The sequence below is a fragment of the Nicotiana tabacum genome, chromosome 7, assembly GCF_000715075.1.
Source record: "Nicotiana tabacum cultivar K326 chromosome 7, ASM71507v2, whole genome shotgun sequence".
In the NCBI taxonomy this organism is placed as follows: domain Eukaryota; kingdom Viridiplantae; phylum Streptophyta; class Magnoliopsida; order Solanales; family Solanaceae; genus Nicotiana; species Nicotiana tabacum.
This window is the reverse complement of record NC_134086.1, coordinates 41482908-41499368: the sequence shown is the minus strand read 5'-3', so window position 1 is coordinate 41499368 and position 16461 is coordinate 41482908. Positions and strand designations below refer to the sequence as shown.

Genomic DNA, 16461 nt, shown 5'->3' with positions numbered 1-16461 from the left:
CAATTAGTTCTATTGAGTTCTATGTGTGTTTGCCTTTCTTGTTTGCACGATTCAATGCCTTGAAAACTTTCTCAGGATCTGATAATGCTTCAAACAATTCACCAGTTCTTGAGGAGTTTCTAGGCATGCAACTGTAACACCCAAGACTATAAATGTTAGAATTTCAATGAATTTAGTTTAAATTGAAGAAAATTGACTACACTAAGAATTTTTGCACTACTTTTTAACTGCAATTAATAACACCGTTAATTTTCCGGCAACGACGTCAAAATTTTATCATGCCCAACTATACCTTATAAAAAGGACAAAGTGGTCGCTGCAAATATATTCGGTTAACAAGTCCGGAGTCGAATCCCACATGGAATTAACGTATCAATCACAACTATTGGACTCACAGAAATTCACGTATTCAATCTTCAGAGATTTTTAAGTAACAGATTGGATGTTTACTAACTAAAAATTACGTAATAAAAATGCAGTAATTAAGAACTAACTATGAATGATTTGTAAACAAGAATTGAAATGATTTAAGGTTCTGATTTTCCCTATTGTCGGAATCCTTTTCGCTACGTTTGCTATAAATTTGCCTAAGTCTTCTCTATCGATCATGAGCACTCTGACTGTCGTAACTCTCTCCCGAGTAATTACAACAATATACTAGACATATTCTCCCGAATTACGCTAGCTAGCTTTAAGTACAACTCACTTAGATCGCACCCAAGGTTTCGTTATCCCTAATCCCACCTTTAAACCATTCGTATTGATCCCTCATACACGTTAGGAGTGATGATGTTCAACAACTACCTAAATATGCACTCTCTTCCGAGTAATGCACACTAAATAGGAACAGCTAATTGAGGGCCCTTCAATCAACATCAATAAGCATATAGTTGAACAAATATAGAGAATACTATGGAAAATCTATATTAACGTAACGAGAAAATCATCCTTCAACAAGTTCCATCAAAATCCTAGATTATGAGTTTAGCTACTCATACTCATAGTACCAATATCCAAAGTAATTTGCATAATTAAATTACAGAGTAAGGATAAAGAGATGTAGAAATCAATGATTCCAACTCCTAAGTAGTGTTCCACGAGCTATTCTTGCCTCTGGTTGTAAAAGTCTTTCAAAGTGGCATTTTCTGGTCTATTTATATGTTTGGGACAAGCCCTAAACGTATAGGTCAACTCCTAGTCAAGCCGGGAAACAATTAAGACCTTCAAAACTTGGACTGAGCCTGTCCTTAGGCTTGGCGTTGCCTGGCTAATGCCAGCCTCAGCCTGACTTTAAGCTGGCTAAGGCCTGGCTAGGCTTGGCTTTAAGCTGGTGTCGCCAGGCTAACGCGTTGGACCTGGCTTTAAGCTGGCCTCACTAGGCTAAAGCCTGGTCGAGCTGGCTTTTGCCCGCCTTCTCCTTTTCACCGTTCTCGAGCGCACTTTCGATTTTTAAGTATTACTTTAGCTCTAATTTCATCTTTGATGCACCTTACGCATAAAATAGACTATATTACGCTCAAACAAAGTATAATTTAACATTTAAATATATAATACGCAAGTCACGTGCAAAACCATGAATTATAGCCACACATCAGTGAACTTCAATGTTTCTTTAAAGAAAAATCATGTTTCACATTCTTAAAGGTTATAATATATCACATTACATTGATTTGTAGCACTAACGTTTATTTTTATAAAAAAAGAATAGAATTTAACTTTTCAATTCAGTTACATAACAATCTTATTCTTCTGTACCGCCTACCGACCCCAATAGAACCATATTCCTTGAAAAAGCCAATAAAAAATTGAACATAGCACCAATAATATTCTTCCATTACAAATAAATTATAGTTAACTACTGCCAAATTTATCTATAACAGTCATACTTTATAATAATACTTTACTACAACGGTCAAAGTTTGTCTTTCAAACCAATTTTTCTTACCTTTTAAGATTTGCTGCATTTTCATAAAGTCATTGGGCCACTCGTACGGAATGGACGAAACACAAATAAAATATTTTTTTTGACCTGAACAATAAAAGATTTAAGAACTTTTTAGCATTGTTGGCTGAAAAATCTGATGATCCTCAGAATTTCTGGTGCTTCAAAATTCTGGCGCTGGAATCAAAATTCTAGAGACGGACTACTTTTCATAACTGGGTCAAAACTCAAAATAAACGAAGGTTTTAAAAAGTTCTAAGCATAATTTTCGTAAAAATAGCACGAGCTAGCCAGTTTTCGAATTGGTAATTAAAAATAGCCACTGTTAGCAAACTCATTAAAACATAGCTACTATTTTGCTGCAACACGGAAAGTTCCAGCATAATATACCGGAGATTGATGCATCTGTGTATGAACTTCTCGCATATTATGCTGGAACTCCATCACACGGAAAGTTCCAGCATAATATACTGGAGATTGAAGCACCTGTGTATGAACTTCCAGCATATTATGCTGGACCAGTATATTATGCTGGACCAGTATATTATGCTTGAAGTTCACATTTAAAAAATTCGAACTCCAGTATATTATGCTGGAATATTTTTCGAATTTTGAACAGTATTTTTGTTCAAATTTATCTTTACATAAAAGTAGCTAAATTTCAATTACTTTTGTAACTGTGACTATTTTTTAATTACCACTTATAAATCTGGCTATTTTTAAATTTCACCCATAATTTTCTGCTACGGAATCGTATTGTGTCGGCGTCCTTGCTATTACTACTACTTACCAATTTATTTCTATGAGATCCAAAAAGGACCCACATTCATAAATGCAGATTTAGGTCCTCATTGATTAGGCCCAACCTCACCTAATAGGCCCATCTGGTCCAACAATCTAAAATTCTTCTCTAACTGTTAGAGCTATTTATTTATGATTTTCATTTTTCAATTTTGACAATAATAACAGATACTACTATTATTAAGGAAGAATACAAGTGTTATCAAGTAAGCTTTTGTTGCACAAGTCTAAGCATAATTCAATGATTTAGGCGTTTTGGTCGTGTAGTATTAAGGTTTTTTTTTTTTAATTATTATTAAGGAATTCTTAGAGCATCACTGGAATTCATGTCAAATAATAAGTTCCAAATTTAACTAGGTAAACTTTTATCCTTCCCTCATTTTGACATATATACATAATATAATTTTTCAGCAAATAGTAATCAATTGATCATCCTTTATTTTATATATTTATCTATATTTATACTATGTTAAAAGCACGAATGCCCTTAGCGAAATATCGTTCGCCTTTTTTACCGAATTGATTTTGCACTATATAAAATAGTCATTTAAACCATTTCCCTAATATTTAGGACTTGAAAATTAACTACAATTTGTGTGTATCGACCCGACCGGTCATTTTGAGTGCTAGCCTTAATTTCCTTATTTTGAGACCTCTTATAGCTTCTATTAATATTTTTTGATTTGCGTGCGTAGTCCATATCATTTTTCGGAAACTTTTTACGTAATATTTTGAAGAAAATGTAATTTTTGGCCTAAAATTGGACTTGAGTTGACCAAGACCAACATTTTTAATAAATGACCTCAGATCAGAGTTTTGACGATTCCAGTAAGTTCGTATAATATTTTTGAACTTGTACGCACATTTGGTTGGGGTTGAGGTGACTCGAGCGTATTTCAGCCCATTAAGTGAAAAGTTATGAAAATGAGTTTTAAGTTGAATTTTTTGAGTTTTGATGGTCGATTCGTATTATTTGATGTTATTTTGATGATTTGAGGTAGCGAGCAAGTTTGTATAATGAATTACACTTGTGCATATTCGATTTTGAGTCCGAAGGGCTCGGGTGAGTTTCAAATAAGTTATGGAAGAGTTTGGATGATTATTGAACTGTTGGTGCAAGGCTTTGCTAGTGGAAGCCTGCAGATATCGTAATTGTGATGTCAGGCTCACATTTGCAAGCCTCGCTTTTACTGTCATTAGATCACATTTGTGAAAGAGGGATTGGGGGTTGGACCACGCATTTGTGAGGAGAAGTTTGCTTTTTGCAAAGGAATGTGTGTCGCTTTTGCGAATGATTTAGTCGCATTTGCAACCACTCGGCATTTTGGGTAGCTTCTCAAATGTGAAGCAATTATCCGCATTTACGAAGGTGGGCATTTTGCATATGCGATAAGTATGTCGCATGTGCGGCTTCACTGGGCCTGATGCATTGATCGCATATGCGATCAATGTGTCGCAATTGGGGGCATCACAGTTCGCCAATGCGACACCTGCTGCTTGGTAGAGAGGGGGAAAACAGGACTTAGCTTATTTTACACCATTCCTCAACCCTAAACACTTTAGAGGCAATTTTCTTGAGAGCTTTTCATCCCAAATTCTTTGGTAAGAAACTCTAATTTTTTGTATATCAATTCTCCATTACTTTTCATGAGTTTCTAACATCAAATCTATGAATTTCAAAGTAGAATTGGGGGTTTTGGGTAGAATTTAGGAATTTTGTAAATATTGAGACTTAGACCTCAAATTGAGGTCGGATTTCAAAACAAATTATATAGCCGAGCTCGGTGGTGAATGGGTAATTGGATTTGGTTCGAATCTCGGATTTCTACCACGCGGGCTCGGGATTGACTTTTTCAAAAATAATCAAAATTGAACCTTTTTCATTCGTTGGTAGTTTCTAAAGCTTGTTTTGAATTAATTGAATGATATTTGACTAGATTCAATTGGTTGGAAGCTTGTCTTAAAGGAAAATATTGTGCTTGATTGTTGATTGTATTCCGGAATGAGGTACATGTCTTGCCTAGCTTTGTTGAGAAAAGTTTTCCTACTAAATGATATTGTTTGCTACATAGGGGGTATTGCATATATGAGGTGACGAGCGTATACACATGTGGCAGGGTTTCCATGCCCAGAAAGGGGAAAGTATATGCTTTCTTTATGCTTGGTGAATTTAGTAATTCTTTGACTTATGCTTTATTTAATACTATGACTAATAAACTCAATTAATTGTGTTAGAAATCATGTTAGAACATATGACATCTTAAAAGGAATTTAATGTGTTTTTTTCGGACTGTTTACATACTTGATTGATCGTAACTTCATGAATACCCATTATATCTATTATTGTCTTGCTACCTGAGCTTCTAATCTGTAACAAGAGATGTAACAAGAGATGAGGATTGGGGTCTTAGGGCTATGTTTGGCACAAGGGTTATTTTCGTGCGCTCGTTATGGTGTTGGCACGATGAATATTGTCATGTTGTATGAGATAAGATTGGCCAGTTGGATGTTACCGTGTGAGAAGAATTGGATTTTCTGCTATGATTTCTCGTTCGTTAAACACTTACATGTCCTCTACTTGGGTCTCTATTAATGTTGTTATTTTGTGTGTTACTTTCTTGTTTGTGCTCTTTGTATAGTTATCTTCGTGTTTCCCATTTGACCTATTACTGGGATATCTATGTGTAACAATCCGACCGATCGTTTTGAGCATTTTCATTTCTTCGGTGATTCGAGGGTATGAGTTGCTTCGTATGATGTATTATGACTTGTGTGAATCATTAATTTTGATTTTCGGGTGATTGAGATTGATTTAGAAGAGTAATTCTCATTTTAGAATTTTTAAGTTGGAAGAGTTGACCAAATTTGACGTTTGTGTAACTGACCTTGAAACAGAGTTTTGATGATTTTATTAGTTCCGGATGGTGATTTTGGACTTGGGCATATGCATGGATTTGCATTTGGATATTTTTAGAAGGTTTTGGCGCTAATTGGCGAAAGTTGGCAATTTAAAAGTTTGGAAAGTTCATAAGTTTGACTGGGAGTTGACTTTGATGATATCAGATTTGAATTGTTATTTGGGGAGTTGGAATAGGTCCGTTATGTCATTTGGAACTTATGTGCAAAATTGGAGGTCATTCTGAGTTGATTTGATATGGTTCGGTACGAGTTTTGGAAGTTAAAAGTTTAAAAGTTCATCAAGTTTGATTTGAGATGCAAACGGTTTTGAGGATGTTATGTGAGATTTTGAGGCATTGAGTAGGTCCGTGTTATTCTTTGAAACTTGTTGGTATGTTCGGACGGGGCCTTGAGGGGCTCGGGCGAGTTTCAGACGTGGTTCAGAAAATTTTGGAATTTACTGGTGAATGCTGGTTTTGGCTAAGTTCTTGTGTGACCGCACCTGCGAAAACATGGGCGCAGGTGCGAAGCCACAAATGTGGCAAGCATAGCACAGAAGCACAAAATGGAATTGGGAGCAGGGATTCGTAGATGCGGAATTTTGGCCGCATGAGGCAGCGCAGATGTGAGGTCCTTGGGCGCAGAAGCGGAAAAAGGGGCAGAAGGGAGGTTTTCCTCACACCTGCATTTGCGCAGAAGCGAAAGAATTTCTGCAGGTGTAAGAGGTCGGCTATTTGGTATTTTTCTGCAAAATCGGACCTTTTGTCGCAGAAGCGATGCCATAGAAGCTACAGGTGGTTCGCAAAAGCGAAATGTTTAGGCAAAAGCTTATAAATTCGAGGGTTTGTTTATTTTGTCATATTTTGAGTTGGGGACTTCGGATTTTGGCGATTTTGGAGGCATTTTTTACCACATGGAGTGGGATAAATATTTTTGACACGGTTTTGATTATATTCCATGATTCCATCTTCGATTTTGGCATTTGATTGATGATTTTAAAAGAGAAATTGGAGAGTTTTTATCTAAACTTTCCTAAAGTGAATATTTGAGTTTTGAACATCAATTCAGAGTTAGATTTGAGTGAAATTAGTGTGGTTGGGCTTGTATCCGAATGGATTATCGGAATTTGTAAATTTTATCGGGTTTTGAGGTGCGGGTCTGGGTTGACCTTTTGGGTTGACTTTAAGTTTTGATTAAATATTCGACCTTTATCATTTGGGTTGGTTTTTTTTGACATTATTTGATGTTTTTGAGTTGCTTTTGGATACTTTCAATCCATTCAGAGGTTGATTTACGCGAGATGGCATTTCTAGAGTGTTATTTAGTTTGCTCGGTATATGATTTGGCTTGTTCGAAATAAGTAACAATTCTAAACTTGAAATTAAGGGTAATTATTCTTGTGAACCATGTTATTAGTGACGTGTTTAGGTAACACATATGCTAGGTGACGGGCGCGTGGGTGTGCACTGGGGTAATCATGATTCAAGTTGATTTTTAGACTAGTACTCTACTTGTTCTGCTACCATTCCCTGTTACATCCATGTTTTCCCCTAGTTGTTGCTTATTTGAGCTGTAATTCACATTAGAAATCATGTTTAGGCTATGTACTTATTCGATTGAGACCTAACTAGGCTATTTATGATATTTTGAGTTATCTGATTTAACTGTAATTATATACTCAGTCATGATTTTCCATTTGCATATCATATCTCATTCGTTGTTCATCGTTCATTGTTACATCGCATGTTATCATTGATCTTCCATATGTGGAGTTGTTGAGCTGAGTGGTATGACATTGTGAGCCCTTGAGACTTGAGTGGTTGATGACTGAGGTGGGCCTTAGAGCCGTGTAGTGTTGCTGTGGATCGGGCTGCATGCCGCAGCATGCCATAATGGCTTTATTACTACTACTATTATTATTGTAGATTAGGCTGCATGCCGTAGCAGGCCTTATTGGCTTTTGATTAGCGCTTGGGTAGGATCCGCCCCTCTGGAGTCTGACATACCAGCAATGAGCACATGCACTGTGATATATACACATACTTTGGTGAGGGGCTTATGAGCCAGGCACCCGTACAGTGTTGAGTGATTGTGTGTGTGTGTGTGATGATGTAGGAATTTGAGACAGACAACTTGAGTATGTTGGGAGTGAGAGTACCTGGGGATAGCACCATGAAGTCATTCATTTAACAAGCGTACTTGGCATGTAGGCATAGAGATGGATTTTTCTCATGTTAGACAATAATGCGACATTTATAATTTGACATGTAGGCATAGATTTGTATATTCCTCATGCTACATGATATATGATGATTGATGATTTGACATGTATATTGACATTTAGGCATAAATATGTACTTTCCTCATGCTAATTGGTAGATAGAGATTCTTATATGGTGTTGTTAATTGGGAATACAGTTCTTTTGATAAACTCATGTTCAGATGTTTTTCAGTAGTTTGATTTGAAATTGGTTATTTTACCTGAAAAGCATGCCTACTTTTTTGTAACTGTGAACAAGTTGAGCATATATCCCTTGAGTTATTTACCTTTGTTGTTCTCATTATTTTATTACGAGTTATTATTGGCTATTGGTGTTGGATTCTAACCGTCTTCTGATCTTGTCACTGCTTTCAATCTAAGGTTAGGTTTGTTGCTTATTGAGTACATGAGGTCGATTGTACTCATATTACAATTCTGCACCTTGCGTGCAGATCTTGGAGTTGATGTTGCTATGTATAGCGGGAGCTGGCATTGAACATCTACATGTGTTCCGGTTATAGCTACCATTTATACTTGGTAGCTCTAGATTTGTAAATCTGCTATGTATATTTTGAACAGATGATGTATTTATTTTGTACCAGCTTTGTAAACTCTAGGTCTTAGAAGCTCATGACTTATACTACTAAATCCTTAGGAGATTGAATAGAAATTCAGTTATTTTTACTCATTTACTCTTATTATTCTCATTTGAGTTGTGTTGAATGCTACTTGGCTTACCTAGCGGATTGGGTTAGGTGCCATCACGACTAGTTGGATTTTAGTATTTCTGTATCATAATTGATTCTATGTTTCAGTTCCGAGGGATTAAGAAACGTCTTTAGTTCATAGAAGGTATCTTCGGAGTGGGTATCTTGAATGTAGTATTTTGGGTGCTTAAGATGGAATACAGTAGCTTATGGGCTTTAGGGCGATGTGGTTTCATGATAGAATCTCTTGTGGTGAGTTTTGGTTAAGGGTCATAGTGTAATGGCAAGGAGAAGTGTTATCTCGAAAGCAATTCGGAAGGCTTAGTATTAGGTTGGATCAGTATGATGATGGTATGATCTGTTCTTTTGGTTCTTGTGATACGGTGAGGCTTTACTAATGTTGTGTGGTAATACACTTGGGTTTGCGACCTACGTGACTTCGTTGAGTTAGATGGATTCAACTTTGATGGTCCGGTCTTGTGCCAATGGGTTTCAAAGAGTTCTCAATGATTCCTAACACGGTTTGAGATGTATATCTTCTATAGGCATATGGAGTTTATTGTGCGTTGTGATTTTTCTCCTAGATGAGATCAGGTGGAAGGTTTCTGGCGGATTGAGTCTATATCTTGCTTGTGGCTCAGAGTTGTTAATGGGATTCTGATGCTTTTACATTATGATATGTTAGAGACGGTGTATCGTGTGGGATTCAGAAGTGCATGTACAAGTTTGTGGTTCTGTATCGAAAGGAAGGTCATGAGTTCTAGGCAGCATAGACAGTTTCAGATATTTAAAAGAATGCTGGAACTATGTGGTATTACCTGAGAAGATTGTACATTTCAGAAAGGTTTATTGTGTTTGGCTTACCAGTGCTTGACCGGCATTATGGTAATCGCTTGGTTGATTGGCTTTTGACGTTAAGATTTTACTATGTAGCATGAAAGAATTAGGGAAATATTTCTCGTGATATGATTGTGTATGAGAGAGGTGTTAGTTATTTGGGTGGTCGAGTCAGGATCAAATATAGAGATTTTAGTATTGTTGTGATTTGGAGACTGGGAGTATCAAAGGTAGGTTATTCCTTGGTTGTGGACTATGAAGATATGGCTAGGTTAGGCAGCTAATAGTATGTATTGTGGTCAGGTTATTGTGGACTTTGGAGGGTTATTTACCTATTTGTGTATGGACGAAGCTAATTTGGGGCCTATTGTTGATTTTGAGCATTATGGCTTGAGGTATTTTATATGGGCCGATGTTTGGATAAGGTCATGTATTACAACAGAGTTATATTGGAATATGATCCTTCATGTTAGATTCGTATGTCTTGGTTCTACTATGGGTAATGGATTCATAGCATTGCGTTTGTGGTGCTACCTGTAGAGCTTGCAAGATGGTTCTCTCATTTGATTCATCTTTCATCATTGGTTACATTCAAATTATTGCTTATTGGTGACCGAATTACACGTCTTGTGGTTATAGATAATATTTCTGTGGCATGGCAGTTGAGCCACTTGTATTTGTTGAGATAAGGTTATTGGACAGGGAACATATTCTATCGGTCTTGATTGCGGTATGTTTGGAAGAATAATGTCATTTGTAAGCTTAGAGTTTGGCAACGGTACATATCGGACGTGATAGCTCCATGACTAGTTGATCTGATAAGTGGTTATAGCTTTCTGCATGTTTCTTCCAAAATTGGTAGTGTACGAGGGGTTAAGACAAGGTTTTATTTGATATGAGGTTTACTACTGGTATCAGATTTGTTTTGAGCAGCTATTGTAGTCAAAAGTTATTACAATGAACGTCTGAGTTATGTGATAGGTCATGTAATTACATCTTGAGTTAAGATTATAGCTTGATACATGTTGTTCAGATTTATACAGTGTATATGAGAACCAGGTCTTGTAATGTATTTCGAGTATTAAAAATGAGGTTCTAATATTAATGGACCTAGGTTATAGTAAGGATCTTTAGTTAGTGTCACAGTCCCAATTTCCCTCCGTAGGATGTCAGACGAAAGCCTAACAAACATGCGAAATAACTGAATTAATAATTAAGTCTCAAACTCAACAACTATATAAAACAAACTTGCAACTCAGCATATACAACTCTCGAGACCCGACAAAACATAAGTCACAAGCTCTAAGTAGAAATATTGGATAATCCTATACATCAATGTCTATATATGAAAAAATAATAAATAAAGAGATCTAGAGAGAGGAGGACTCCGAGGCCTGCAAACACCGACATGTATACCTTGAAGTCTCCGTAGCAGAACCCTATCTAATGCCTGGACTGATAGAAAGTACCTAGATCTGCACAAAAAGATGTGCAGAAGAGTAGCATGAGTACACCACAACGGTACCCAGTAAGAGCCAAGCCTAACCTCGGTAGAGTAGTAACGAGGTCAGGTCAGGGCCCTACTAGAATAAATAAAAAGACTAAACAAGTGTAAGACAGTGTAATAAGGACAATAATGAAATTGAAACAACAAATAACATATCAAGATTAGCTACACGGAACAAAGCAATTAGTGCAACACGTAGAAAATAATTAATAGTATGCTAAGGAAATAACAACTAAAGACAAGTGCAACAATGGAGAAATGCCATAAGAGTCACTACCGAGGTACCACCTCGTAGTCTCAAATCACAAGAATAAGTCACAATCTTTCCATATATCACCGTGGAAGCCTTTACATTAGTTTTGAAAACCATTTTTCCGAAATAGCATCCCGCGTTTTAGCCCACCTTATCACACCGCATGACTTCTAGTAGTTCCCCTACTAGCCACGCATGTCAAGCCCACCTTATATCACCGTATGCGTTTCAACCCCAAAACCTTATACCACTACATGCGTATCAATATCACAATGTATCACCAATCACACCTCAAGTGCCCAATATCACAACTTGCAAGAGAAACCAAACAATAATAGTATTTTCACTATAAAGAGCCCATGGCTCAACCACAATGTACACAAGAGTCTAAACAATAACAACCAGAATGAACAACTCAACATAATGGTATTTCACAACTTAACACTCTGCCTCAATGTGAATCACGACCTTGATATCTCAATACCAATTTCAACAACAAGATATTCCACGATTTAATAACTTCAAGTAAAGAGTTCAACAATTAAATAATGAACGCAGAATAAAGGAAATAAGAACTTCAATTAAACATGCATGGATATTAGCATGTAAGAGAGTAAGACAAGTAGATATGTGAAAATAGACTAGAAATGGTGACTGTAAAATGTTAAGGTAACTCAATTATGGCATGAAAGGAATCTACATAGCCAAAATCGGAAATTTTCGTATTTAGATCGTGTACACACTCATCACCTTGCGTACACGGCTTTAACATATCACAATTATCACAACCGATACAAATCCTAAGGGGTAATTCCCCAACACAAGGTTAGGAAAATCAGTTACTTTAACTCACGCTAACTCAATCAACTAATAGGCCTTTCTCTCGATTATGCAACTCCGAACGACTTAAATCCCAAAGTTTTTCTTGAAAAACTCTCGAAAAATTACCTTCAACCGAGCTCTCTAAGTCCAAAAATGGATTATGAATCAAACATTTTCTTATTTCTTCCCAGCGACTTCTGCTTCTACGACCTTTTTGTCGCTTCTACGATGCCGCACCTGCGGAAAAACCATCGAAGGTGCGGATTCCACTTAAGCGCAGGGGATTCCGCATCTGCGGATAAAATCTCACACCTGCGAGTGCACTCCTATGGAAAACTCTCCGCTTCTGCGATGACCGACCAAACTTGCCCCCATCCGCAACTGCAACCACTTCTCCGCACCTGCGGACTCGCAAATGCAGAAACCACTTCGCACCTGCGATCCCAACTGGGCAAAGCCAGCTTCACTTCTGCGGTCCACTGCCCGCTTTTGTCAGTCCGCACATATAGCTAATCCCTCTGCAGGTGCGATGACACTAGAAGCTGGAAACTTTAGCAATCTAAGTCCAAATTTCGATCCGGTTCAATTTATTTCACACCCGGGGCCCCCGGACCCCGTCCGAATATACCAACAAGTCCCAAAACATATAATGAACTTACTCGAGGCCAAAAATCACTTCAAATAACATTGATTCTATGAGGTGCAACCTAAATTCAAGCCTATGAACTATGAACTTCCGAATTCTGAAACCAATGCCGATTCATACCAAAACAACTCTGATTGACTTCAAATTTTGCACACAAGACCTATTCCACTACAAAAAAACAGCGTTTAGCAATGGAATTTAGTGACAAGAGATACTTCGTAGCTACATAACAACGAATTAGCGACGCATTTTGTAGTTTGTCGCCAAATAAGCTACAAAAAGAATTTGTATAAAATATAGCGACAGAAATAGCGACAAAAACTTATATTTGTCGCTAAAATTGGCGCTAAATGTTAGCGCCTTTATTTTACCTACAAAATTAGTGATGGAAGTGGAGCAACAAAATTATTAAAACCTAGCGGCAGATTTACCGTCAAAAAATCTATCGCTGCAGTCATTTTACTTATCAAGACATTCTAAAGTTGATTGCGACAAAATTTTCCGTCGCTAGTTTCCTTAAAATAAAATTTCATTTGATATTATTCGCGATAGAAATTAGGTCCGTCACTATTTCCGTTGCTAAAAATCTAGTTCCATTTTAAAATAAAATTTCATTAGTTATTATTAGCGACAGAAATTCGATCCGTCGCCAATTCCGTCGCTAAAATTTTGTCCTAACAATATTCTTCAACAATGTGAGTTTTTCACTTCAAATACAAAAAAAAATGGGCGTGAATCTAGGGTTAATGTCTGAAAAATAGAAGAAAACTTTCGAAATTGCAAGTTTTTTGCTGCAGAACTCTGAAATTCGAAGTCGTGTGTTGCTGCTCCGCAAGATTCTCAGGTGAAAGGGTAAGCTTCTTTGTGATTTCATTCCTGACATTATCGGTTAGTCGAAGGTCTTTGCGTAAAAAGAGGTGTCGTCTTGCCTACTAAAAGATATTCTGGTCATTTCATCTTCTTTGTTTCTCTGTGTGGTGTTCTTCTTCATCTTCTATCAAGTGACTGAGTAGGTAATGAATTTATTTTCACTGTAATCTATGAGATTGTTCTGAATTATTTAAGCTCTTCCTTGCATTGATACCAATTTTGCTACTCCTTTTTATTTATCCTTTAATCGAATGTATCTGTACTGCACCTTCTCCTTCAAAGTTGGTTTTTATGGATCTCGGTGGTGTTTTTTTTGGGGCATCCCAGGATTATCATATTGAAGTATTTGCTTAAATGTCTTCTTCGTACTTGGTTGGTAATTGTTGCGCTCCCCATGCATCGGTAGTTGAAGGTTTTGTTTTTCAATTTTCTCAATTTTAGTTCCAAGTTGTATGTAGTGTGCGCTTTATTTTGTTCAATTTTGGTAATTGTTTCTCCATTCTTGCTTTCATTCAATGTAATTTGTTATTGCTACTGTAGTTTTGGTGTTGGTGGGTATCGGCTACAAGCTATGTTCTTTTGGAAAGTGTGCTATTGGATTTTTACATACATGTCAGCAACTTTATCCAATTTGCTCGATGTTGTACGGATGGTGTTTGATAATATGCTTGTATGAACTGCCTTTGCACTGCATGGAAGAAGCTATTTGTAATCTTTTCCTATTTCTAATAGTCATGTGAATGGTGATTTAGTGAAGCATCTCCAAATTATATTTTCAGTTCTGCTTTGATTAAGCATTTTTTTGTGGTACCAAGAGCAGAACTTTTTCCGTTTGTCTTCACGCTTATTTCAGAAGAAGTTGTTTTCTTCTCAAATCTATGGGTATCTCCCAAGATTAGTTCTTTACGAGGTTTTAAGTTGTTTTATTGAAGTAAATTTCAAAAGGAACTCTTAATTTGAGGTGTTTTCTTTATTTGGCTCTAATGTATTTTTCTTCTGAATGTTGTTATCATTTCTATGATCTTTTGTTGATGGTATCCGTTTATTTTCTTTATCTTGTTGATCTACATGAAATTGTTAGCTATGTTAAGTTTCCTAGTTAACATCGTTGATTAAGCATTTTTATGAACTTCTTAATTTTTCAAAGAAGTTTGACCATATCATGTATGCTTTTCTTTGCATGTAGATCAGTTTGACCTTGAACATATCAGCAGATTTACAATCATTGTAGATCAGTTTGGCCATATGAATGTCTGGATCTCTGGGTGTGTATTCATCTTATGTTTCACTAATCTAATCTCTAGGACATAATATATGTACATTTGTCATCCCTGGTCTAATATCATTGAAGTTTGCTAGAGTGTAGAGGAGAGGTGGTCATATGGATGTTGATGCCACAACTAACACTCTGAATTTTAGGACGTGGAAATTGGAAACAGAATGTAATACATATATTTACCAGGCTATTGGTTACCTATAGCAATATCAGATAGTAAGTAATATACCTTCTTGTACAACTTGATGAACTTTGGCCAATAGTTAATTACTGAAATAAAACAATTTTATGCATTATATAACTTTACAACAGAAATCTCACGATTTTTCCATTGCCAACAGAGAAAGCAGACTAATTTAGCCAACAACGCATATAGATCACATAGAATGTTATAGCAGACTAATTTAGCCAACAACACATATTGATCACATAGAATGTTAGTCGTAAATACACATATTGTTCACTTAATTGCATATAGTGGCTTCTCCCGTTAGTTACGCCCCCCTCTTTTTTCCAGTTAATTACGTTATCTAATCATTTTTGACCTATGTAATCCTCAATATGTAGCATTTCATTTGTCTTTAAGGTTCTTATTTTGGTCGACGAAAGGAACTGAGCATTCCAAGATTTGTTTTCATTCCAAGATTGGGGCGTTAGTAATTCTCAGCTTATTCTGATGTCAACTTGTTATTCATTTTAGAAAGCATTCTGATGTCTTATTAAATAAAGAACTCTAAGGTCTTGTTTATTTTAATATTAAATAGGAACATAGACAATCTAGATCGTGATTGGATGTACAAAAGGTTGGATAGTCGAGGGGGTATTAATTCAAGTTTCATAATTGGTGTGAACAAGTTTCTCCAGTTTGCTTGTTCTCAGCGCAATTGCATGAGTGATGACAATGTTAAATGTCCATGTAAAAAATGTCACAACATTAAATACATGGATGTTGAAACTGTTAAATTGCACCTTTATCAGTATGGATTTGTTGAGAACTATTTTCTTTGAAAGCATTAAGGAGAAAAAAATTTGACCGGTGAGATGTCTTCTAGTGGTGATTTGCATGGTGGCACTCAACCTGAATCGGAATATGAGAATCCATATCAAAAAATGGTCTTAGATGCAGCTGGACCCAATTTTGGCCATGGTTTGAGCTGGCAGTCTTATAATAATATTGAACTTGAGTCGTCTCATTCTTACGAACCTTCAATGGAGGAGGAGCCTAATCCTTCAATGGAGGAGGAGCCAAATCTTGAGTGCCAAAGGTTTTATGATTTGCTACAGGCCGCTGATGCAAATTTATACCCTGGTTCTTCCCTCGCTCAACTCGCAGTAGTTTCCAGGATGCTAAATATTAAAATGGAGAATACTTTATCACAAAGATGTTATAACCAAATGATGCAATTGTTGAAAGAGGCTTTAACAGAAGATAACACAATGCTTGATAACTATTATGAGACCAAGAAGCTAGTGCGTAGCTTGGGTTTGCTAGTTAAAAAGATTGATTGTTGTAATTATGGATGTATGTTGTATTGGGGTGAAGATGAGGATCTCACATCTTGCAAGTTTTGTGGCCACCAGAGGTAGAAACGTCGTGTCAGTTCTCATAAGAGGAAATTAATCCCTTACAAAAAATGTATTA

At 36.5% G+C, this 16461-nt stretch overlaps 1 long non-coding RNA gene across 1 annotated transcript; it reads left to right on the top strand.

Annotated features, from left to right (window-relative positions):
- Positions 1–13357: 13357 nt before the first annotated feature.
- Positions 13358–15128, top strand: LOC107778142 (uncharacterized). The gene is made up of 2 exons (XR_001646335.2): positions 13358–13525; positions 14730–15128. It is a non-coding gene; the product is annotated as an uncharacterized LOC107778142 (long non-coding RNA).
- Positions 15129–16461: the final 1333 nt, after the last annotated feature.